Raw genomic sequence first — 26,291 nt, 5'->3', positions numbered from 1 at the left:
GTTAGACCACTATTTTTACTGATTCTTCAATAATGTTTATGAGATGGGCCTCTGATTCTCCTTAATGAATCATTATACAGCTTCACATGTCATTCTATGTGGTCAAAATGACCCCACAAATTTCTTTCTTTCTCTTGTCTCAGTTTGACTTGGCCCAAATATGTGCTATGAGTATGTGCCCAGTGACCATGCCCCATTTCCAAGTGATGGGCTGTTCTGTCTGGTTTGTGCATGTTAAATAGCCGGACCAAATAGGTAATGCAGGGGAGCTTTCTTTGGGTTGGTGGCAGTTGTCATGGACGTAATCTGAGGAATAGCATATTTGAGCCTTTACAATTAAGTCCAGGTGTATCCAGAATCTATGGATGGATACTGGCCTTCTCCCTCGACTATGGTTCCCCTCACTCATCTTTTCATAAGTCTAAATGATCTATTATGTCTTCCACTGTCTGCCTTAGATCTTTCCCCCTTCTCCTCTGACTTTGGACATGGTCATTAGGAGAGCATTAACTGCCTAGTTTTTCTCATTTATGATGCTCTTTGGGCCACAGAATGTTTTATATGCTGACAAAAGTTTGCCCTCCCTCCCAATTTTTTCAGAAATGATGCCTCTTGGTGCAACCCTGTGAAAATTCCATGGTGGGCACATATTTCTGGGTACACTCATCTAGGCAGAGCCAATTTTTGCTGAATGCAATTCACTAGCTATTTCCCTGCACTCTTTGAAAATGCTCTAAAAGCACTTTGTGCCTGATTTCAGGGGCACAAACTTCCAATTTAGATATATAAAGCTGTTGAAAATATAGCCCTAAATGTATAAAATTTGAGGAAGGGAACAGGAAAGCTTAATTTAATAGAAGAGACAGTTGGCTGTAATTTCTATAACTAAATTATGATTTCAAATCTTTTGTATTGCCAGCCCCAATCACTCAAAAATCATGAGTCAGGCCCCCAAAATCACAAGATTTTTAAAAATAGTATTTTTGGTGTCTTTTTAATTGTCTTCTAGGATTTGAACCTTTAGAGTTCATGTTTTTCCAGCCTCTCTCTGCAACCATTTGTGCTAGAGTCTTACAAGAAAGAAAGAAAGAAAGAAAGCTGAGATAGTGTCTCATATATTCAAATGACTTCAAGAGCTGGGCTAATAAGTAAAACATCAAATACCAAGAGACTCATGATAAAGTCATGAGAGATTTTTTTCTCCTTTTGGCTGAAGCACAAGTATTAACAGCTGTACATTTTACCGCTGCTATCACTATTTTTACAAAGATAATCAATACATAAGAAAGATTAGTAAAAAGAGGTGAAAAATCACACGTGCATGTGTAATTATATATGCACACATATACATAAACTGAAGATCTGTCTTAGTTTAAGTTTTGCCTGAAGACAATGCATCATAAGAATTTGCTATAAAAAAGATTTAAAGGACTTTCCCCACCTTGGTTATTGTAGTTAAGGACAGTTTGTTGGGGAGGTTTCTTGTTAAAAAAAAATCCAAATTAAAATAACAAAAACAAATAACTAATATGTAAAAGCTCTGCTCCTTTCTGTATCATGCTGCTGGGGATACCCAGAGATGTGAGCCACTAGTTACCTCTCTGCGTCAACAAGAGTGAGTTTTGCTGGTGATTAGACTGTGGCCTTAGCTACACTTACAGATGTACAGCGCTGTGAGTTAAACCCACTTTCGTACAGCTGAGTAGGAAAAGCACTGCAGTCTGTCCACACTGACAGCTGCCAGCGCACTGTCGCGGCCACATTTGCAGTGGCATTGGGAGCGGTGCATTATGGGCAGCTATCCCAACATTGAAGTGGCTGCAACATGCTTTTCAAATGGGGGGGGGGGGTGAGATGGAGTGTGACAGTGAGCGTGGGGGGAGAGAGAGTGGGGTTCTGGGGTGCTGAGAGTGTGTCAGCATGCTGTCTTGTAAGTACAGACCCCCCTCTTCCTCCCCCGCCTCTCTCTCACTCACTGAAAGCAAATGACAGCTGTTTCTTTTTTTCTCATAGAAGAGATAAGCAGCCGCTCGCCGAAACGGACCCCAACGCTCCTCGCCTCCCCTCCCCTTCCCCCATGCCGCCTCTCTCTTCAAGCAAATATTAGCTGTCGGCCCTCCAAACGGAGCCCCCCTGCCTGCCTCTCACTCATTCAAAGCAAACAATAGCTGTGTTAGTTTTTTTGATAAGCAGACCCTGAAACGGCACTTCCGCATCCGAAGTTCACAACAAAACAAGAGAGGACGCTTTAGTTAAAAGGATTATGGGGAGTTTCTGGAGGTCAATCAGTGCATAATAACGTTACTCCCCGTTTACACTGGACCGTCTCAGCCAATGCGCAACAGCTGTTAATCCTCTCGGGGAGGTGGAGTACCAGAAGCGCTCCAGCCAGGGAGTCAGAGCGCTCTTCATGCCTTGCCAGTGTGGACGGGGAGTAAGGTAGAGTGCTCTGGGAGGCTTTATTGCAGTAGAACGTGCAAGTGTAGCCAAAGCCTACCACACCAGTCTGTATTCCTTACCAGCAAACTCCTTAAGGCTCTCCCAGCCCAAACCTTGCCTAGCAGATAACAATCAGTAAACTCTAGCCCTCAAGCTCCACAGAGGTGTTTCTCTGGACTGCCCAGCCCCTACCACTGTACCTTCAAAGAAGATATTAAATTTGCTGCTCCGTTAATTTAACCAGGATAAATACACCCTTCCCTTCAAACACAACACTGAATTGGTTTATAATAAAAGTAAAACAAGTTTATTAACAAAACAACATGGATTAAATGATACCAAGTAAAAGAGATAAAGGTAGAGCTGGTTACAAGCAAATAAAAGTGAAAACAAGTATCTAAAAGACTAAAATTTAATCTAGCTAGAATAGTCTTTGCTCAAGATATTTTTTTTTATCCCCACTCTCCTTTCAAGTTCTTTACTAACTGGCCTGGCCACAACCCCTTTCAGAGATCAAATCACTTGATTTCTTTGTCCCCTAAGGTGAAAGGTAAAGATGGAATGTATCTCCGTTCCTTATATCCCCAAGGGGAAAGTCTTTGTCTTACAAGTCAGGAATATCTCCTGGCTCCAGGATTCAGGCTCCTGTGTCTCCCTGGGGTGCAGGAGACATGTTAATTCTCTGTCTTTTGAATTCAGGATTAGATAACCCCTACAAGTTTAGCTTGATGGGCTTATTTACTGTTAATATGTAAATTAAGATAAACCCACATTTGTTTGTCTAGGACAGACCTGTTTATCACCTTTACCTGGGCTAGGCTGTCTGGCCTGTTTTAGTAACATCATACAGAAGGAATTCATAACTTCACATATAATCATTAACACATGCATTTTATAATCATATTAGTAATCAGTGTGTTATTGGCGTTCATGTGAGATCCACAAGGCATATTCTGTACAAATATTATTGCAATAGTGTGTAAGGGGTGAGTACAAGGGTACTGAAGGGCATACTTTCCATTGCTCTATCACACCCATGCCAGTTCTCTGTCTCAATTATTTCCATTAATGGATATTCCCCACAATACATGGTCTTAACTTTCATTAGCCTCAGTAAACCTGAGGGCATCTGGGCTTATTGAAGAAAGAGTCTAACTTTACTATCTTATGTAACTGTATGTATGGGTATGTCTACACTACGGAATAAGGTCGAATTTATAGAAGTCGGTTTTTTAGAAATCGGTTTTATAAATTCGAGTGTGTGTGTCCCCACAGAAAATGCTCTAAGTGCATTAAGTGCATTAACTCGGCGGAGCGCTTCCACAGTACCGAGGCAAGCGTCGACTTCCGGAGCGTTGCACTGTGGGTAGCTATCCCACAGTTCCCGCAGTCTCCACTGCCCATTGGAATTCTGGGTTGAGATCCCAATGCCTGATGGGGCTAAAACATTGTCGCGGGTGGTTCTGGGTACATATCGTCAGCCTCCCGTTCCCTCCCTCCCCCCGTGAAAGCAAGGGCAGACAATCATTTCGCGCCTTTTTTCCTGAGTTACCTGTGCAGACGCCATACCACAGCAAGCATGGAGCCCGCTCAGGTAACCGTCACCCTATGTCTCCTGGGTGCTGGCAGACGCGGTACGGCTTTGCTGCACAGTAGCAGTAACCCCTTGCCTTCTGGCAGCAGACGGTGCAATACGACTGGTAGTCGTCCTCATCGTGTCCGAGGTGCTCCTGGCCGCGTCGGCTGGGAGCGCCTGGGCAGACATGGGCGCAGGGACTACATTTGGAGTGACTTGACCAGGTCATTCTCTTTAGTCCTGCAGTCAGTCCTATTGAACCGTCTTATGGTGAGCAGGCAGGCGATACGGACTGCTAGCAGTCGTACTGTACCATCTTCTGCCAGGCAGGCAAGAGATGAGGATTGCTAGCAGTCGTATTGCACCATCTTCTGCCAGGCAGGCAAGAGATGGGGATGGCTAGCAGGCGTACTGTACCATCTTCTGCCGAGCAGCCATGAGATGTGGATGGCATGCAGTCCTTCTGCACCGTCTGCTGCCAGCCAAAGATGTAAAAGATAGATGGAGTGGGTCAAAACAAGAAATAGACCAGATTTGTTTTGTACTCATTTGCCTCCTCCCCTGTCTAGGGGACTCATTCCTCTAGGTCACACTGCAGTCACTCACAGAGAAGGTGCAGCGAGGTAAATCTAGCCATGTATCAATCAGAGGCCAGGCTAACCTCCTTGTTCCAATAACAACGATAACTTAGGTGCACCATTTCTTATTGGAACCCTCCGTGCAGTCCTGCCTGAAATACTCCTTGATGTACAGGCACCCCCTTTGTTGATTTTAGCTCCCTGAAGCCAACCCTGTAAGCCGTGTCGTCAGTCGCCCCTCCCTCCGTCAGAGCAACGGCAGACAATCGTTCCGCGCCTTTTTTCTGTGCGGACGCCATACCACGGCAAGCATGGAGCCCGCTCAGCTCACTTTGGCAATTAGGAGCACATTAACCACCACACGCATTATTCAGCAGTATATGCAGCACCAGAACATGGCAACGCGATACCGGGCGAGGAGGCGACGTCAGCGCGGTCCCGTGAGTGATCAGGACATGGACACAGATTTCTCTGAAAGCATGGGCCCTGACAATGCATGCATCATGGTGCTAATGGGGCAGGTTCATGCTGTGGAACGCCGATTCTGGGCTCGGGAAACAAGCACAGACTGGTGGGACCGCATAGTGTTGCAGGTCTGGGACGATTCCCAGTGGCTACGAAACTTTCGCATGCGTAAGGGCACTTTCATGGAACTTTGTGACTTGCTTTCCCCTGTCCTGAAGCGCATGAATACCAAGATGAGAGCAGCCCTCACAGTTGAGAAGCGAGTGGCGATAGCCCTGTGGAAGCTTGCAACGCCAGACAGCTACCGGTCAGTTGGGAATCAATTTGGAGTGGGCAAATCTACTGTGGGGGCTGCTGTGATGCAAGTAGCCCACGCAATCAAAGATCTGCTGATATCAAGGGTAGTGACCCTGGGAAATGTGCAGGTCATAGTGGATGGCTTTGCTGCAATGGGATTCCCTAACTGTGGTGGGGCTATAGATGGAACCCATATCCCTATCTTGGCACCGGAGCACCAAGCCGCCGAGTACATAAACCGCAAGGGGTACTTTTCGATAGTGCTGCAAGCTCTGGTGGATCACAAGGGACGTTTCACCAACATCAACGTGGGATGGCCGGGAAAGGTGCATGATGCTCGCATCTTCAGGAACTCTGGTCTGTTTCAAAAGCTGCAGGAAGGGACTTTATTCCCAGACCAGAAAATAACTGTTGGGGATGTTGAAATGCCTATATGTATCCTTGGGGACCCAGCCTACCCCTTAATGCCATGGCTCATGAAGCCGTACACAGGCAGCCTGGACAGTGGTCAGGAGCTGTTCAACTACAGGCTGAGCAAGTGCAGAATGGTGGTAGAATGTGCATTTGGACGTTTAAAGGCGCGCTGGCGCAGTTTATTGACTCGCTTAGACCTCAGCGAAACCAATATTCCCACTGTTATTACTGCTTGCTGTGTGCTCCACAATATCTGTGAGAGTAAGGGGGAGACGTTTATGGCGGGGTGGGAGGTTGAGGCAAATCGCCTGGCTGCTGGTTACGCGCAGCCAGACACCAGGGCGGTTAGAAGAGCACAGGAGGGCGCGGTACGCATCAGAGAAGCTTTGAAAAACAGTTTCATGACTGGCCAGGCTACAGTGTGAAAGTTCTGTTTGTTTCTCCTTGATGAACCCCCCCGCCCCTTGGTTCACTCTACTTCCCTGTAAGCTAACCACCCTCCCCTCCTCCCTTTAATCATTGCTTGCAGAGCCAATAAAGTCATTGCTGCTTCATAGTCATGCATTCGTTATTCATTCATCACACAAATAGGGGGATGACTACCAAGGTATCCCAGGAGGGGTGGTGGAGGAGGGAAGGAAAATGCCACACAGCACTTTAAGCACAGCACTTTAAAAGTTTACAACTTTAAAATTTATTGAATGACAGCCTTCTTTTTTTTGGGCAATCCTCTGTGGGGGAGTGGCTGGTTGGCCGGAGGCCTCCCCACCGTGTTCTTGGGCGTCTGGGTGTGGAGGCTATGGAACTTGGGGAGGAGGGCGGTTGGTTACAGAGGGGCTGCAGTGGCAGTCTGTGCTCCAGCTGCCTTTGCTGCAGCTCAACCATACACTGGAGCATACTGGTTTGGTCCTGCAGCAGCCTCAGCATTGAATCCTGCCTCCTCTCATCACGCTGCCGCCACCTTTGAGCTTCAGCCCTGTCTTCAGCCCGCCACTTACTCTCTTCAGCCCTCCACCTCTCCTCCCGGTCATTTTGTGCTTTCCTGCACTCTGACATTATTTGCCTCCACGCATTCGTCTGTGCTCTGTCAGTGTGGGAGGACAGCATGAGCTCGGAGAACATTTCATCGCGAGTGCGTTTTTTTTTCTTTCTAAGCTTCACTAGCCTCTGGGAAGGAGAAGATCCTGTGATCATTGAAACACATGCAGCTGGTGGAGAAAAAAAAAGGGACAGCGGTATTTAAAAAGACACATTTTATAAAACAGTGGCTACACTCTTTCAGGGTAAACCTTGAAAGTTAACATTACATACATAGCACATGTGCTTTCGTTACAAGGTCGCATTTTGCCTCCTCCCACCGCGTGAACGGATTTTGGTTGAATGCCAGCAAACATACACTGCAATGCTTTGTTCTACAGTGATTCCCCAGTACGTGTTGCTGGCCTGGAGTGGTAAAGTGTCCTACCATGAAGGACGAAATAAGGCTGCCCTCCCCAGAAACCTTTTGCAAAGGCAGAACCGCAAATGCCAGGGCAAAGTAATCCTTTCACATGCTTGCTTTTAAACCATGTATAGCATTTTAAAAGGTACACTCACCAGAGGTCCCTTCTCCGCCTGCTGAGTCCAGGAGGCAGCCTTGGGTGGGTTCGGGGGGTACTGGCTCCAGGTCTAGGGTGAGAAACAGTTCCTGGCTGTCGGGAAAACCGGTTTCTCCGCTTGCTTGCTGTGAGCTATCTACAACCTCCTCATCATCATCTTCTTCGTCCCCAAAACCTACTTCTGTATTGCCTCCATCTCCATTGAAGGAGTCAAACAACACGGCTGGGGTAGTGGTGGCTGAACCCCCTAAAATGGCATGCAGCTCATCATAGAAGCGGCATGTTTGGGGCTCTGACCCAGAGCGGCCGTTCGCCTCTCTGGTTTTCTGGTAGGCTTGCCTCAGCTCCTTCAGTTTCACGCGGCACTGCTTCGGGTCCCTGTTATGGCCTCTGTCCTTCATGCCCTGGGAGATTTTCAGAAAGGTTTTGGCATTTCGAAAACTGGAACGGAGTTCTGATAGCACGGATTCCTCTCCCCAAACAGCGATCAGATCCCGTACCTCCCGTTCAGTCCATGCTGGAGCTCTTTTGCGATTCTGGGACTCCATCATGGTCACCTCTGCTGATGAGCTCTGCATGGTCACCTGCAGCTTGCCACGCTGGCCAAACAGGAAATGAGATTCAAAAGTTCGCGGTTCTTTTCCTGTCTACCTGGCCAGTGCATCTGAGTTGAGAGCGCTGTCCAGAGCGGTCAGAATGGAGCACTCTGGGATAGCTCCCGGAGGCCAATACCATCGAATTGTGTCCACAGTACCCCAAATTCGAGCCGGCAACGTCGATTTAAGCGCTAATCCACTTGTCAGGGGTGGAGTAAGGAAATCGATTTTAAGAGCCCTTTAAGTCGAAATAAAGGGCTTCATTGTGTGGACGGGTGCAGGTTTAAATCGATTTAACGCTGCTAAATTCGATCTAAAGTCCTAGTGTAGACCAGGGCTATGTATGCCTGTAATTTAAATAATTAAATTTCTCAGTCTCATGTATTTCCTCCACTGAACCAATGGGCTTGCATTAGCTCTCATTACACAACATAACCCACTCACTCAGAGTCCGCAAAGCTGCTTTAAAACCACAAGTTTCTTAAAAAGCTTATTTTACAACTCTTTAGCAGCCCAGCAGCTTTTCAGTCTTTAAACAGAATTTCTAATCAAAATTACACATTCTTTTAATGTCACTTTTTTGAACACACAAGGGTTTGAGAGGTGAGGGGAAAAAAATCACACTGCAGCACAGCAGGGAAATGGTGTAATTCAGGGTCTCACCACTTTCTGACTGGTTCCTACTGCTTTCAGAAGCCAGACAATGATTTATGTTCTTTTTAACCCATTCTAGGCAGGAAATTTCATAGCATATTACAGTACTTGACTAACGCAGCGTATTCTTATGTTACAATCTTAGTTTGTCATTATGGTTGCTAGATTATCTTTTGTAGATTTGGCTTATCAGAGTCTTTCACCAACCAACTTTCTATTTTTGTTATAAAATATAAACTGCTTCACTTTTCTGAGGAAAATAAGACATTTTGGCACATTATTATTATTAATGTATTGAGTGCCAAAAATGTGTTTATGGCTGCATGAGATTGAAAAATATAGCAGTCCCTTGTTCCAAAGATCTTACAGTATAAGTACATAGGAGAGACATTAGAAGAAGATACTTTACCTCACGGCAGGCTGTTTCACTTTCTGCCTCCAGATTTCAAACAAGCTGGCTGCATGCACTTATCACCACTATATGGGTGGAAAGTCCACTCCCATTAACTGTAGGAATGACAGAGGGGGTAAGGAATGACAGAGGGGGGTATGTCCTTGGCATACAGACCCTACAGATAAAACAGTGTAAAAAAGACTACACAATATCTTTCTTCAAAATCACTCTCTTTCTCTCTATATATACACATACATAATATTATACATAAAGAAACAAAGGCAAACAAATTATCATAATCCATATGTATGCAAAGATAAGCTTAAAAGAAACAATTTAGTTTAAACCTTCCAGTTGCACTGGATCAACTACTGTAGGCCTTTCAATTCTAATTAATTAGAAACACACTGTAGGAAACAGGGAAGGAGAGAATCCAAGATGCAATTTAATGTTCATCCTATTGTGAGTATGGTAAAATAGTCCTACTGAGTTGTTACTGATAGTAACTTCTAACAAGAGATATTAAAGCCCTTTGCAAGTATTAATTTAGCTTCACAAGATGCTTGTGAGGTACATATTACTCTTCTCATATTGTATATAAGGAAACTAAGTAAGAGAGAGAGACAAGTTGAAAGACATGTCAGCGAGCTGGTGCCAGAGTGAATAGCTCCCATTCCTGCGCTCTGACTACAAAACCACACCCTTTCTCCAGGGACAATAATTTAGGATTCCGTGACTTTCTGGGACTTCCATGACTTTTGCAGCAGCCAGTGCGGCTGACCCCAGGGCTGGCCAAGTAGCTGGGGAAGTCCCGAGGCCAGCTGCTGCTTGGGCAGCTCCAGGCTCCACTGGAGCAGCAGCGGTCCTGGGTGCTGCCCTGGAACAGCGGTCCTTGAGCAGCAGTGGCACCCGAGGCCGTTCCCATCCAGAGCAGCAGTGCCCTGGGCCATCCCCTCTTCCCCCAGAGCAGTACCCCTGGAGCCCCCCAGCAGCAGCAGCACCACGGGACCCCCAGATAACCAAAGATTTAGTATGGGGTATTTATAGTACAAATCATGGACAGGTCATCGGCCGTGAATTTTTGCTTATTGCCTGTGACCTGTCCATGACTTTTACTAAAAATATCAATGACTAAATCATAGCCTTAACAATAATGGAGTAAATGTTTTGGTATTTATTTTATTTATTTGTTCCTGGGAATTTATCAGTGTTTATTACTGCAACAAGACAAACAGCTAAAAATCGGTGAAAAAAACTTCTAATATTTTTTCCTGATAAATATTGGGGTTTATTTTGGTGGATGGAAGGATGTGGGGGGGGGGGGGAGTATTTTAGTAGATTAATGCTTTGATGAATGGAATTCAGTGTGGTTTGCTGCAGTACTAAAACAGAACTCAAAACACAATGCCACCTTTGAGTTTAAGAAAACAATCTCTAATCCACAAATAAAACTTGTGAACACTTCCTTGTGTTCTGAAACATATTCTGATAGAGTTCATTTTCTTCCATTTTAGTGTGTCAAATCTTTAAACCGTTACCTGCTAACAGCTTGAAATGTGTATGTGGTGGGTGTGAGATTCATCAGTATGTTCAGATATGCACACACGTCAGAGTTGTTTGCTTATTGTGTGTATCTTCTAGACTAATCATAGCCTTACTTTAACAGGAAGCTTTGTTACACACAAACTAATGTATTACCATAATACATATATTTCATGCAATGTATTGTATTTTCCTAATAAAAGAAGTTATTTTTATATAGTTGAATGACATAAAAGTAGAGTGAAAATTGGGGGGGGGGAGGGAGAGTAATACTTTTTGTAAAACCCGGGATTTTTTTTTGGTAAAAATAGGTTTAAACTGAAAATGAAGAGGCTTAAGTAAACTGCAAGAGCAAAGAAAAAACACAGTACAGTGTTCTTGAACCACTTACTAAATGCAAAGCCTAAGTTATATTATTGATGAGATTCATAAAGTTAACAGAATGCTATTACATTGGCATTTTTTTAGAACTTCATTTATTGTGAGTTTCTCTGCTTGATAGCATATGTGATGCTACGCCCCATATTCTTCACAGAAATATTGTTATGATATGAATATGGCACAACTAAGATATATTTTATGCAAGATGGGTCATATAAGGTACTATTGGAAAAGTTATGATTTGCTGAATGTGATTATCCAATTTGTATACATGTATTATTTCTGTATTTGAAGTTAGGAATATTGACTATGTAACAATTACAACCGTGTGTGTACTTGGGGGAACGCCCACCAGACAGCAGGCAATCAGCCTGAATGAGTCATTCAAGAAGGCCAACAGAACTTCGAAGATAGTTGTGAGGGTGCCCCCCATAAGGTGACCCATGGATGCTACCTGTAAGTTCTGAGTCATGTATGAACATGTGCCCATGCGACCCCAAAACTCCATTTTGTAGCTGGATTCTACACAAGGGGAGTGAAGGGTATCCACCCACAAAAGAAAGTCTATTTAAACCCCTGGGAGACCCCTCCATTTTGTCTTCAGATTGCTCAAAAGATAGCCTCTCCACCCCCAAGGATACCTGAAAGAAACTGGAACAAAGGGCAGTAACTACAAGGGGTGTGAGTGATTGCTGGACCCAGACTAGAAGGAGACTAGTCTGTAAAAGGAAGCTTACGGGGTGAGGTTTTTATCTGTATTCAGTTTTCTTAGACAAATTTGCATGTTCTATTTTATTTTGTTTGGTAATTCACTTTGTTCTCTCTGTTACTACCTGGAACCACTTAAATCCTACTTTCTGTATTTTATAAAATCACTTTTTACTTATTAATTAACCCAGAGTATGTATTAATACCTGGGGAGGGGCGGGCAAACAGCTGTGCATATCTCTCTATCAGTGTTATAGAGGGCGAACAATTTATACATTTACCTTGTATACGCTTTATACAGGGTAAAATAGTTTTATTTGGGGTTTGGAGTTGGGCATCTGAGTGTTAAAGACAGGAACACTTCTTAATTTGCTTTCAATCAAGTCCGCAGCTTTGGGGCATGTGGTTCAGACACTGGGTCTGTGTTGGAGCAGACTGGCGTGTCTGACTTAGAATCATAGAATATCAGGGTTGGAAGGGACCTCAGGAGGTCATCTAGTCCAACCCCCTGCTCAAAGCAGGACCGATCCCCAATTAAATCATCCCAGCCAGGGCTTTGTGAAACCTAACCTTAAAAACTTCTAAGGAAGGAGATTCCACCACTTCCCTAGGTAACGCATTCCAGTGTTTCACCACCCTCCTAGTGAAAAAGTTTTTCCTAATATCCAAACTAAATCTTCCCCACTGCAACTTGAGACCATTACTCCTTGTCCTGTCATCTTCTACCACTGAGAATAGTCTAGAACCATCCTCTTTGGAACCACCTCTCAGGTAGTTGAAAGCAGCTATCAAATCCCACCTCATTCTTCTCTTCTGCAGACTAAACAATCCCAGTTCCCTCAGCCTCTCCTCATAAGTCATGTGTTCCAGACCCCTAATCATTTTTGTTGCCCTCCGCTGGACTCTTTCCAATTTTTCCACATCCTTCTTGTAGTGCGGGGACCAAAACTGGACACAGTACTCCAGATGAGGCCTCACCAATGTCGAACAGAGGGGAACGATCACGTCCCTCGATCTGCTGCCTATGCCCCTACTTATACATCCCAAAATGCCATTGGCCTTCTTGGCAACAAGGGCACACTGTTGACTCATATCCAGCTTCTCGTCCACTGTCACCCCTAGGTCCTTTTCCGCAGAACTGCTGCCTAGCCATTCGGTCCCTAGTCTGTAGCTGTGCATTGGATTCTTCCGTCCTAAGTGCAGGACCCTGCACTTATCCTTGTTGAACCTCATCAGATTTCTTTTCGCCCAATCCTCCAATTTGTCTAGGGCCCTCTGTATCTGATCCCTACCTGCCACCATATCTACCACTCCTCCTAGTTTAGTATCATCCGCAAATTTGCTGAGAGTGTAATCCACACCATCCTCCAGATCATTTATGAAGATATTGAACAAAACTGGCCCCAGGACCGACCCTTGGGGCACTCCACTTGATACCGGCTGCCAACTAGACATGGAGCCATTGATCACTACCCGTTGAGCCCGACAATCTAGCCAACTTTCTACCCACCTTATAGTGCATTCATCCAGCCCATACTTTTTTAACTTGCTGACATGAATACTGTGGGAGACCATGTCAAAAGCTTTGCTAAAGACAAGAAACAATACATCCACTGCTTTCCCTTCATCCACAGAACCAGTAATCTCATCATAGAAGGCGATTAGATTAGTCAGGCATGACCTTCCCTTGGTGAATCCATGCTGACTGTTCCTGATCACTTTCCTCTCATGTAAGTGCTTCAGGATAGATTCCTTGAGGACCTGCTCCATGATTTTTCCGGGGACTGAGGTGAGGCTGACTGGCCTGTAGTTCCCAGGATCCTCCTTTTTCCCTTTTTTAAAGATGGGCACTACATTAGCCTTTTTCCAGTCGTCCGGGACTTCCCCCGATCGCCATGAGTTTTCAAAGATAATGGCCAATGGCTCTGCAATCACAGCCGCCAACTCCTTTAGCACTCTCGGAAGCAACGCATCCGGCCCCATGGACTTGTGCACGTCCAGCTTTTCTAAATAGTCCCGAACCACTTCTTTCTCCACAGAGGGCTGGCCACCTACTCCCCATGCTGTGTTGCCCAGCGCAGCAGTCTGGGAGCTGACCTTGTTCGTGAAGACAGAGGCAAAAAAAGCATTGAGTACATTAGCTTTTTCCACATCCTCTGTCACTAGGTTGCCTCCCTCATTCAGTAAGGGGCCCACACTTTCCTTGGCTTTCTTCTTGTTGCCAACATACCTGAAGAAACCCTTCTTGTTACTCTTAACATCTCTTGCTAGCTGCAGCTCCAGGTGCGATTTGGCCCTCCTGATTTCATTCCTACATGCCCGAGCAACATTTTTATACTCTTCCCTGGTCATTTGTCCAATCTTCCACTTCTTGTAAGCTTCTTTTTTATATTTAAGACAAGGTGCTGAAGTCCAAACCTGGCAGGGAAAGCAGGGGCAGAAGTAGTCTTGGCACATCAGTTGGCAGCCCCAAGGGGGTTTTTGTGATCCAACCCATCACAATAGTAACCTCCCACATTCCTGTGGAGCTTCCTGGGATATTGTTTTGACACTGCAGGGTCATCTTATGATGTCACCAGGTACAGAGTACCGTCTTGGACACTGCTGGTATTTTTCTACTGGTAACAAAGGATTCCCACCTTATGTAAATCCTACTTAAGGCTGGGAAGTGAGTCAATCAGGGCTCTTCTTCATTGCCTCCCCGCCCAAGAAGGAAGATTGCTGAAAGCATCTGAAGAGACAAAGGAACTAAGCTGGGGAAGGCAAGGGCTGAATGCAGGCTGAGACAGGGGTTTAGTCTGTAAAGAGAAATGACTGGAACAGTAAGCTGCAGAAACTCTGCGAGCTGCCAAAAACAGTATTTAGGGTGAGAAATTATATTTTGTAACCTCTTTCTTTAGTGAATTAAACTTAGGTTGAAAGTTTTGTTTTATTTGCTCAGTAATCTGCTTTGTTCTGTTTGCAATCCCTTATATTCACTTAAAATTTACCTTTTGTAGTTAATAAACTTATTTCTTGTTTATTTCAAAACCCAGTTTGTGCAATTCATATCTGGGGAAGGAGGGCAAAAAGCTGTGCATATCTCTCTCCACGTTGAGGGAGAGGGCAATTTTTTATGAGCTTATGCTGTACAGATCTCTCTATACAGTGCAAGACAATATAATTTTGGGTTTACACCCCAAAGAAGGTGTGCAAGTGAGTGCTGGGTAAGGTCCTGAGCTGAATCTCCCCATACAGAGCTGATTTCAGTCTGTGTCTGCAGCTGGGTGTGCTAGAGAAGGCTTGAGGGCCTGGCACAGCAAGGACAGGGTGAGGAAACACAGGCTGGTAAAACTAGGGTGACCAGATAGCAAATGTGAAAAATTGGGACAGCAGGTGGGGTGTAATAGGAGCCTATATAAGAAAAAGCCCCAAATATTGGGATTGTCACTATAAAATCGGGACATCTGGTCACCCAAGGTGGAACAGGCGGGCTCCGTGGAACCCCGTGGAACCCCCAGAACATCAGGTGGCATCCTGGCTGGCGGGGGGAGGGGGTCCAACCCATCATAGCATACTTGTAGCATCACACTTGTAGCATCACACCTACCGAACAACTGAGATTGCAATTGCCAACCTTCATGTTTTACTGTGTTTATTTTTAATTTTTAAATACTAGCTTCTGGTTCACTAGCTCTGGAGTGAACCCTTCAGATTTGTAAAACTATATCCCTTTCCACTGTCTTACAACTTGTTGAAAAACATCAACCAAGTCTTCACATTTTAAAAAAAATATTTTGTGAAAAATATCATCCATATTTTTTTATTTATACATATATCTCAAAATTTTTCATCCACCTCTTCTCACCATAAGTGAAAATTCTTAGAAGTAATGCCTTCTGGCAGCCACTGAGAGATGTTGCTTTGTACAGCATAACAAGCCGTACACTGGGTGCAGCAGAAGCTTTCATAAGGAGAGAAAACAGGTGATTTGATATTTTCCTACCTTTCTGAAGTGCACACACTGTTCTCTGATACAAACAGTAGTAAAGGGATCTGAGATTGTCTGGGTATACAATAGTCTGACTAAAATTACAATATAGACCTGACCTAATTAAAATGACAAGATTGCTAAATTAATCTGAAATAGGGTTGCCAACTGTCTAATCACAGAAACCCAAACAACCTTGCCTCGCCCTCTGCCCTGCCCTTTCCCCAAGTCCCCGCCCCCCCTCTCCGTCGCTTGCTCTCCCCCACCCTCACTCACTTTCACTGGGCTGGAGCAGGTGGTTGAGGTGTGGAAGGGGCTGTGGGCTCTGGGTTTAGCTGAGGGGATCGGAGTGTAGGAGGAGGCTCCAGGCTGAGCCTGGGGTAGGGGGTTGGGATGCAGGAGGGGGTGAGGGAGATGGCGCTTACCTTAGGAGGCTTGCGAAAGCGATGGGCACATCCCTCTGGCAGCGGCTCATAGTTGGTGGGGCTGGGGGGGAGGTCTCCAAACGCTGCCCCTGCCCATGGGCACCGCTCCCATTGGTCACAGATCCTGGCCAATGGGAGCTGCAGAGTCAGCGCTGGGGGCGGGGACAGCACGCAGAGACCCCCTGCCCCCACCTCCCCAAGGGCCACAGGGACATGCTGGCTTCTTCCGGGAGCGGTGCGGGGCCAGGGTAGGCAGGGAGCCTGCTTTAGTTCTGCTGAACCGCTGGACTTTTAACACCTAAAATCTCCTGGTTTGGCTGCAGTAGCCTCCAGGAGATAAAGCCTGATTCCAGGAGACTCCCAGTGAAACTGGGAGGGTTGGCAAGCCTAGTCTGAAAATTCATACTGGTTCAATCTGGAATTACAACAACAAAGACTTTATTTTGACCAAAATGGTATGCAAAAGATTTAGAGGGTGCTGTTGAAGTGCTACATGCTAAGTGACAGAAGAGGAAAAATAAGCTGTCTACTAATTGAGTATTGGAATAACTGGAACATAAAATGGAATGGTATTGATCTTAATGCTTATTGTATAACCTGTGTTTGATTAGAAATCAATTAATTTTAATGGATCTTTACACCTAAGGACTAAAGTGACTTAATATTATAACTGAATGACTTCACTGACACAGCGGGCAGGGAACTGGGACTGGGATGCTAATAAGAGTGAAAGGTTCCATTTGACTTATGGTGAAACATGGTCTCAATCATGTTTTCTCTTGGTGATGAAAACAGTTTTGTCTGACAACACTAGCACTTAAACTATTTGCAGCATCTGCGGTAAGCAACAGGTAATTTTCCTATTGGAGATGAGCCTAGTAAGGGAAACTGTAAGCCTGAAGGACACACACATATTATTACTTGACTTACTACCAGTGGTGTTTCTGACCAGACTTTAGAAGAAAAAATATATAAGATTTTATAGCACTTCACTTTTATTTGCTTTGATTTTTTCTCAGATTTGTAATAGTGTTGTTTTTTAAAGAAATATCTGTGTTTAGGTTGGTATGGGGATAATACCTATGGACCATTCTCAGAGATTAGGAAAACTAGCTTTGCTTCTAAATTCTGTTCAGAAAGAGAAAAAGGGCACAAAGGTATGGAGCATTGAATCAAATGGGTAAGCTAGAAGGTTGCCCACTCGCTAAATGTTCAGTGCAGATGTGGGCTGCTGTCAGAAAGGAGCACATAGAAAACCCAGTGACCACGAAGAATGTCAGGAAAGTTGAACTTTGGATCCCAGTTCAACCAAGAACCTGAGCATGTCCTTTAAGTAGTTGAGTAGTCCTGTTGACTTAAACAAGACTACTCATATGCTTAAAGTTAACCCAGTGCTTAAATGCTTTGCTGGACTGGGCAGTACATAAACCTTTGGCACAACCATGGTTGACAAATTCACCTTTAATACAAAAGGTTGAATGTTCCTGCACTCTAATCCAATCTGTCTAGTCAAAGAGTTTACAATATCTCGAAATATATCTACAAATGCTTTTCTGGTCTTGAATAGGGGTGCAAAGGGTACACACCATTAAAAAAGTTAAATATGGAGAGAGACTTCTTTCAGTTTAACTTTCTATATTTCTGCACCTTTAAAACCTTCTATCATGCTGAAATCTAAGGGGTATTTTCAGGACATACTGTATACAATTATAGAATCCCAAAACAACAAAAAAAAAGACAGTTTTTTCTTATTCTGTTCCTCTGGACTTTGCGTGGCTATGATTTAAAACAAACAAATGAAGAAACAAAAAGATGACTCTATACTGTAGAAAAACTTCAATAAAAAGGTGTGTTTTGCACCTTGATCAGTTCACTGTTTGTCATGGCCTTAGTCTGATATCTCTAGAAAAAAGTTCTGCAATAGGGATTCCAAAACCAAGAATATTTTTTTTCTCACTGCCAAACAGTCAGAAGCTGGGTCTATTTGGCTGCATCACTCTGTGGAACATATTCACCAATGGGTACTGTGGAAGTATATTTTCTGGAGTATTCGGTAACTCCAGGAATACTTTGTATAATAGGACAAAGACTTAGATTACTATTTGAACCACACTTGGAGCCAGTGGAATCTGTGATTTTCTGTGGTGACACTCATATTGTTAACGAGGAACTTAGAGATATGTCTTACCAGATTTGATATTTTTGTAGTGGTTGTGTCAAATCCTAGATAGAGTGAGTTATGAGTAGAACATGGAAATGATGAAAGTGGATAATGTTGACTGGGTCTATGTGAGAAGAGTGTATAAGGCTTCATAACTGGATAAGCTGAAAAAAGGAATTTCTCAACACTTCAGCAATCTGTGTATCCTGAAAAACCCGAAGAGTAACACCTTGATATCTAAATGCCAAAATGATGTTTTAAGATACGCACCTGAATCTATATTTGCGTTGAAATACCAAAATACTAATTTGGCCTAGTTGAAATTTGGCTAGGTTACCAGAATTGACACATCTACTCTTACACAATAAAGCAACATGAGATCTTTAATAACTGCAAATCAATCCCAGCTCTAACTGCAGAGGTCCTCCAACATGATGCAAGAAGTTTGGTCTGTTACAGATTCAAGAGACAAGAGTGCCACCTACTGAATCAAATCCAATGTTTCCTGCAGCTAGGTTTTCCTGAGAGTTCTCCCATCCAAGAACTGACTCAATTTGATCCTGTGCAGTTTGCAAGATCAGACAGGATCCCAGCATGAGGTGGCTGATTTTAAGATGGCACCTTCTACTTAATTAGAATATATATCACTATTAATATTGAAAATCTTGTTATTAGCTTTTAGGAAATTGCATTAACCTAGTTTTGCTGTTTCAGATGAGGGCACAGTTGTTAGGCTAAAAAATTCAGTTAAAACTATTACAGTAGATTATGGAGTAAGGCTGTCAAATTTAGTTAACACAACACTAATCTGTTATAGATTGTGGTACCAACTGGTCTAAATGACATGTCTAATATTTATGAAATAATTACATAACAAATCGTTCTGTAACCTCTTTTGTAGATAGCTACATCATCAGATTTATGATGAATTCATTTCTCATACTTGGAGCCTGCACAGATCCCTTTCAATTTGTATTAAGTACTTGCTCTTCATGGGTTAGATATTTATCCCTAGACCTCTTTAAATTAAGAGTAATATTTAAATTTATAATTTCAATTATGAAATATATGGGCAATGGTTGCCCATAAAGATATGGGTTTAATTTTTTAATTAGATGAGTGGCATCAGAACACACACAGTAGCTTGTGACAGGACATTTTAAATACTGCAAGTGAGATTTGAATCAAACTTTGAAGCAGAAAGCTTATCACCTTGATATTAGCGGGCCAGATTCTGATACTCTTCTTTATGTTGAACAGCACCTTACTCCATGAGTAGTCCCACTGATATCAGTCACTGATGCGAAAAACTGTTGCAGTTTGCAAAGTTTCCCCAAATTTTAGAATTATGTTTATAGGGGTGAGATAAAAGTCCCACGTCTAGTTAGTTACTTATTCAGATACCTGAATGGCTACTGTCAATCTTCCAGACAAACTTATGCTCCTTTTGGAACATTCCATTTTCTTACGGTGAAAGTAGGTAAATTTGGGGACCTCTATACTTCTGCATATTTAGCTAATTTTAATTGAGTGATTAGTGTTTTCTAATCATTATAGACCTGATCCTGCACCTCCTGAAATCAATGAAAAAGCTCCCTTTGACTTAAATGGTGCAGATTCAGGCCCTATATCAGCCATAGAGGGGGTTTATTTTATTTTATTTTATTGCTGTGGAGAGAAAAAAAGCTGCAGGAGAGGACAAGTCGGTGAGAAAGGAGCACAAAAATCTCATCATTGTTATTGGTTCAATTACTTGCCAGTTAAAGAGAAAATAGGAACACTTATCTATTGTGCACTGCTATTCTACTTTGCAGAAAAAAAACATTAAATATGTATGATTTTTTGTTTAGATTTAAAGCTTTGGAGGAATTTATTGCTGGTGCACTTATTGCTGAGCAGGTCTTCTCTGTTATAGGTCTATTAACTGACCATTTTGGAATTACTTCTGATCTAGGCATAGGACACAAAACAGCAATTCAGGAAAAATGCTATAGTGTATTACTTCAGACAAAATAAATTGACAGATCAGGAAAATATTTCAACCAAATGATAAAATAAGTTAATTAGAATTCCAAATTCTGTCTGAAGTAAAATACAGTCCACAAGACCATAATACCATTGATTTTTAGGCACAACTCCTCACTGATTTCAACAGGGAGTTCTGCTTGAACACCAATGATATGCATGGTTTATAATGTACTTATTTGCTGGTTGATTAACAATGTATTTATTATAAGTATTATATTTTAACTTGGTCATGTTGCATCTCCTTTTCTTTTTTTTTTCTTTTTGGTGGTACCATATATATTTAACAATATACACAGAGCATTCAACTGGCAATCTGATTGGCCCCCAAACACCCCATTCTCAGGGAGAAGGAGAGAGGGCCCCTGATGTTTCCCGATACCTAAAATTCCTAATATCTTTTCTATCAAGTTTTTGGAGGGTTCACAGTAAGAACCTTGATTCCTAAATACTTCTCTTTCTTTACCACACACAAGTGACTCTGCTGGGGCTTCTGATGCCCCAGGATAGTAGTGGCTTCTATGGATTCTGCACGGGAGAAATGAGTGTCAGGGATCCGCAGTCAGTGAAATATCCAGAGCACTTTGGCCCATATACACAAATATATTGATTTCACTGGAAGCTAGGAGCCTAAATACCTTGGTAGATCTAGGACTTCCGGACTACTCAAGACCTCCTGTACTCTGCACCCCTTACTGTACCATCATGACAACCTGAAGATCAGTCAAGCCAGAACAGATCAGGAGGCATTGGGGTGCTTTAGGATTTGGCACAGAATACACAATGGTGTGATGTGATATGAATGTTCTATTGGCATAAGACTAGTATGACTGCATTACTCATGGCTAGTGGAAATTAGGATTATGCCTTTAGCATGGTTGTGAGATTCTATGGATGATGAAGTGGAAATCTAGGAGTCTTTAAATTCTGCAGCATCACAGTGAGATATCGTTCACTTTAGAAAAATCTAGAGGGAATGTCTGAGAATCAAGTAACAGCAGGAACTACCAGGCTATCAAAGTCAGGCACACATATTTGATTGTGTGGGACCACTGAGGTTAAGACTTTGCCCTCTAGTTACTTAGTATTAAAGTAAAGGTAGCTTCTTGGGTATGTGTTTTTTCTGGGTGAGTTTCCTGTTTTACAAATATTGTTGCTATTTGTGAAAGTAAATTAAACTTTTACTGTACGTTCCTCTGCTTGGAATATTGCATGTTATTTGGAAAACTAACTGAATTAACTGTGCCTTTGATACATGTTACAACCTGATTCATCAAGGTACTTAAACAGCGTGGTGGGGCAAAAAGTGTATCAGGCCTGATGTGAGCTACAGTATGAAAGGCCCTTTGCCAGTCAGCCTTGAGGGGCTCATATTCTCTTTTAATTGTAAGAACACAAGCAGAAACAATGACATTAACTTGCTTCATGTTCTTAAGGTGAAAGATTTTTGCTACAACACTCACTATTCATATAGGTTTCAGAGTAGCAGCTGTGAAAGATCTATGGGACTAGAACCCAGGCCTGCAGAACGGGAAGTAGCTGACATACCCACTTCACCACTAGGGGCCATGCAGCGCTGTATCCAAGAAGCACTGTGGAGATTAAGTACTGCAGGAAGTACTTCCAAAATGATCCAGAATAATAGCACCCTGCAGCCCTCTGATTGGCTCATGCTCACTATTTAACCCTGGAGGGTGCCCCAGGGAATTGTCTGGACACCACAGGGGTTTCTGGCCTGTTATGATGCCAGATCTCACTTTGCTTTCAGTCTCTCTAGTCTCTGACCCCAGCCTGACTCCGACCCTGACTCTTGCCTTCTGATTCCAGCCTAACAACTATGTCTGGAGTCTGATCCCAGCCTGACTCTTGCTTATTGATCCCGACTCTAGTGATTACTCTACTCCCTGCTCTCTGACTGCTGCCTTGCGGCTGTCCTTGACTTGTGGACATTAGCCTGTGACTTCTATGCAACACTGCCTATGTCCCAGTCCCTTACAATTGGGATGTGTTTCTTTTATTAGGGCTTAGAAGACTCAAGTATTGCAACTGTCTTGAATCTCAGTTTGTTCATTTCATTTAATTATAAACCACTCCAGGTAATTTATTACTAATAATGGGTTTATAAGCTTTTATTTAAGTCATCGTGAAGGCTTCTAAGTTACTGGGTTATTTTTGTCTTTAGATTCCTTTTAAAATTAAAAGCAAAATAGATTTAGATCAGTTTTTCCTCTTTGCCACAGCTGCCTGCAGGACAACAAGAAAAACAAAACTAATTTCAGAGTGGTATATACGGTACAGCATATTTCTATCACCTCTGTAAAGACTGCTATTATTGGGATCATGTTTCTGAAATGTCTCAGGTCTCATCCATGCATTTCAGAATACGATAATTTAAGACAAATATGTTCTTTCTGAAAGCAATACTTAAGTCCAATGCAACGCAGAAAAAGTTCTTAAGCATGTTCTTAAGTTTCATTGAATTAAAGTTATGTATTTGCTTAAATTCTTTCCTGAATCAGGGCCCAGGCCCTGAGTTAGGAAATGATACTGAGGTAACATTACAACACAAAATAATTGTACATGAACTGCATACCTAGCACTCGCTATCTCGCCCCTAACTGGGCATTCAATTGCACTCACTTGCACCTGAACATTTCCAACAGATGTTACTTATAGATGAAATTCTCTTTGCCTGTGCAAAACCTAAGAAAGTTGTTTTTTTTGGGGAGTGAGGTATTTTTAAAAACATCCTTTTCCAGTATTGTCCACAGGGTGTTAATTTATATTTATTAGAAACCAACACAATATAATTGACCTTCCACATGTGACCACACCAAGTAAGGCCCTGATCCTGTAAAAAAGCAGTGGCTCTCAATCTTTCCACATTACTGTACCCCTTTCAGGAGTCTGATCTGTCTTGTGTACCCCCAAGTTTAACCTCAATTAAAAATTACTTGCTTACAAAATCAGACATAAAAACACAAAAGTGTCACAGTACACTATTACTGAAAAATTGCTTACTTTCTTATTTTACCATGTAATTATAAATCAATTGGAATATAAATATTGTACTTACATTTCAGTGTATAGTATATAGAGCAGTAAAAACAAGTCATTGTCTGTATGACATTTTAGTCTGTACTAACTTTGCTAGTGCTTTTTCTGTAGCCTGTTGTAAAATTAGGCAAATATCTAAATGAGTGGATGTACCACCGGAAGACCTCAGTGTACTCCCATGGGATATACGTACTCCTGATTGAGAACCACTGCTGTAAAGATTTATGCACATGCTTAGCTATATGCACTGAGAGTCATTGAGACTATTGACCGTATGTAAAGTTAAGCATTTGCTTAATCTTTGCAGGTTGAGGGCCTAACAGCATGATTGTATCCCTATACCCCATTTCCATCCTTCTCACCAAGCAGACCATGGCTCCTTATTAGCCTTCTGCGTATCATCGTATCTCCACCCCACTGCATGTTCTCACAAATCACAACTGCACAAATGATTTAAATGGGTCATGACTCATCACATCGCATGGAAAAGTTTAAAATTAAAAATAAAGTCATTAAAATAATAAAGACAATTATACCATTTCCCTTCATACCCTCCTATTTTTTCTTCCCCTGTTTCAAGAAAACACTATTGTTGTGATATTTATGAGTCAAATTATGTAATGGCATCCAATAAAACTGGAATTAGCTATTTTAGTTGTTTGTGAGGATACCATACTATGACCTTATTGTGTCTTCTTGGACTCCCCCCCCCCCCCGCCTTCATTTGTCTATTAAGTGGATGTAATTATACTGAATAAAGCTAAGGGGGATTGTCTATTTATATTGGAGGATTTTCTTGTATTGGAATGTAACTGTGAAGAATTAGCTGACATAATACTGATCACAGTTGACCCAGCCAATGTAGAGTAGGACAAATTGCAGTCATCATTCGGTCAGCTAACTTGATCACAATCATGTTTAAACACAATACAATTTTGTAATGCAGAGCATCCAGCTGTAAGAAGATGAATCTTCCTTAGAATACGACTGATTGATTGATTTATAGAATGGGGTCTGTCTGGGATTCACCGATTTTTAACATATTCAAAAGCTCTCCATGAGACAGACCAATTTTTTGGTAAAGATAGTTTGGTTATATTTTCAAAATGTTAGAAGGAATCTCTTTTTTAAAAAAAAAATTTGCACAGAAACCTTTTTTGCATATGAAAATCACTGTGTTTCATGTTACATGGCTCATTGTGATGTAATTTCTTGCAGTCAGTGAGTACTGATGTCACATTATCAACTAATGTAGGTGACAAAGCTTAATTAATTAGAATATTATATTAGGGAAAATATATTAAATTATATATACAACTACGCTTTTAATCACTGACTACCCTGGTATTTGTTAGACACACTTGATAAACAAATCCTTGCTAGAAACCCCTGATAAACTGCCTACACTCTTACAGCAGCTTCTGGAGCAACTGATATGCTGGTATTCTAAGCACTGTGTCAATTATAAAGGAATTTGCCACATAACAGATTCACATTTTTTCTTTTGTCCATGCATTGTGTGTATGTGTTTGTTTTTTAAAGATCACAATCCGATTCCCAGTTGACAAAATTATTAGGAAAAGTGACATACTTGGTATCTGAGACAAGGGCCATGTTTACACTACAAAATTAAGTTGACCTAACTTATGTTAGCATAAAACTGCCGCCAGAGCCGTCCCTAGGGTACGGCAAATCTGGGCGCCCACCCCCCTAGGGACAGCCCTGGCTGCCACTGTAATTACATAGCCTGTGCATGTCTATACTTTTCTCCTTGTGTTGGCGGTGCGCGTCCTCACCAGCAGCACTTGTATTGATTGTACTGTCAGTGTGGGGCATTGTGGGATGGCTCCTGAAAGCTAGTAACAGTTGACGTAAGCAATTCAGTGTCTACACTAATGCTGTGTTGACCAAACTACATCAATTTTGACTCTACATCTCTCAAGGTGGTGACCGGGTAGCTAAAAGTTCAGACGGCGGCACAGCGGGGCTAAGGCAGGCTCCATGGCTCTGCACGGCTCCCAGAAGCGGACGGCATGTCTGGCTCCTAGGCAGCGGGGCCAGGGGACTCCACGTGCTGCCCCAGCCCTGAGCGCCGGCTTTGCAGCTCCCATCAGCCAGGAACTGTGGCCAATGAGAGCTACGGGGGCAGTGCCTGCGGGCGAGGGCAGAGCTCCCTGGCCCCTGTGCCTAGGAGCCGTCTGTACATGCCAGCCACTTCTGGGAGCCGACTCAGGTAAGTGCCGCCCAGCTAGAGCCCACACCCCGAATCCCCTCCTGCACCCCAACCCAGCCCTTAGCCCCCTCCCGCACCCAAACTCCCTCATGGAGCTTCACACTCCCTCCCGCACCCCAACTCCCTATCCCATCCCTGAGCTCCCTCCCACACCCAAATTCCCTTCCAGAACCCGCACCCCCTCCTGCACCCGAAACACCTCATCCCCAGCCGCATCCCAGAGCCTACACCCCCCGCCAGGTCCCACATCCCCTCCCGCACCCCAACCACCTGCCTTGGTCCTGAGCCCCCTCCTGCACTCCGAACATCTTGGCTCCAGTCCGGAGCCCCCTCCTTCACCCCAAATCCCTCATCCCCTACCCCACCCCAGAGCACACACCCCTCAACCGAAGACCTCACCTCTCCCGCACTCTTAACCCCTCATCTGTGGCCCCACCCCGGAGCCCATACCCCTAGCTGGAGCACAAAACCCCAGCTGGAGCCCTCACCCTTTCCCATACCCCAACCTGCTGCCCCACTCCGGTGAAAGTGAGTCAAGGTGGGAGAGAGCGAGTGACGGGGGGGGTGGAGTGAGTGGGGGGTAGGGCCTTGGAGAAGGGGTGGGGCTTTAGGAAAAGGGTAGGGTGGAGGGCGAGGCTAAGGTGTTCGGTTTTGTGAGATTAGCAAGTTGACAACCCTATCTACAGTGTACACCAGACCAAAGTAGGAGAGAATTTGGGTGCTTGGTCTGGACTGGGGCAGGAGATTGGAGTGTAGGAGAGGGTGCTGGATCTGTGAA

At 43.4% G+C, this 26,291-nt stretch overlaps 1 protein-coding gene across 8 annotated transcripts in view; it reads right to left on the bottom strand.

Moving 5' to 3' along the window:
• The window catches only part of STS (steroid sulfatase), a 186,951-nt gene that overhangs the window by 157,647 nt on the left and 3,013 nt on the right, over window positions 1–26,291 (bottom strand). For 2 of the 8 annotated variants that reach the window (XM_048860220.2, XM_048860230.2), the window contains exon 2: window positions 9,027–9,124. The exons of the other annotated variants lie outside the window; for them this stretch is intronic. The gene's annotated coding sequence lies outside the window, so the exon portion shown is untranslated. The remainder of the gene's footprint in view (window positions 1–9,026; window positions 9,125–26,291) is intronic. 8 annotated transcript variants of the gene reach the window in all.

The sequence above is a fragment of the Caretta caretta genome, chromosome 1 (assembly GCF_965140235.1).
Source record: "Caretta caretta isolate rCarCar2 chromosome 1, rCarCar1.hap1, whole genome shotgun sequence".
NCBI classification, from domain to species: Eukaryota; Metazoa; Chordata; order Testudines; family Cheloniidae; genus Caretta; species Caretta caretta.
The sequence above is the reverse complement of the archived record's forward strand: the minus strand, read 5'-3'. Positions and strand labels throughout refer to the sequence as shown.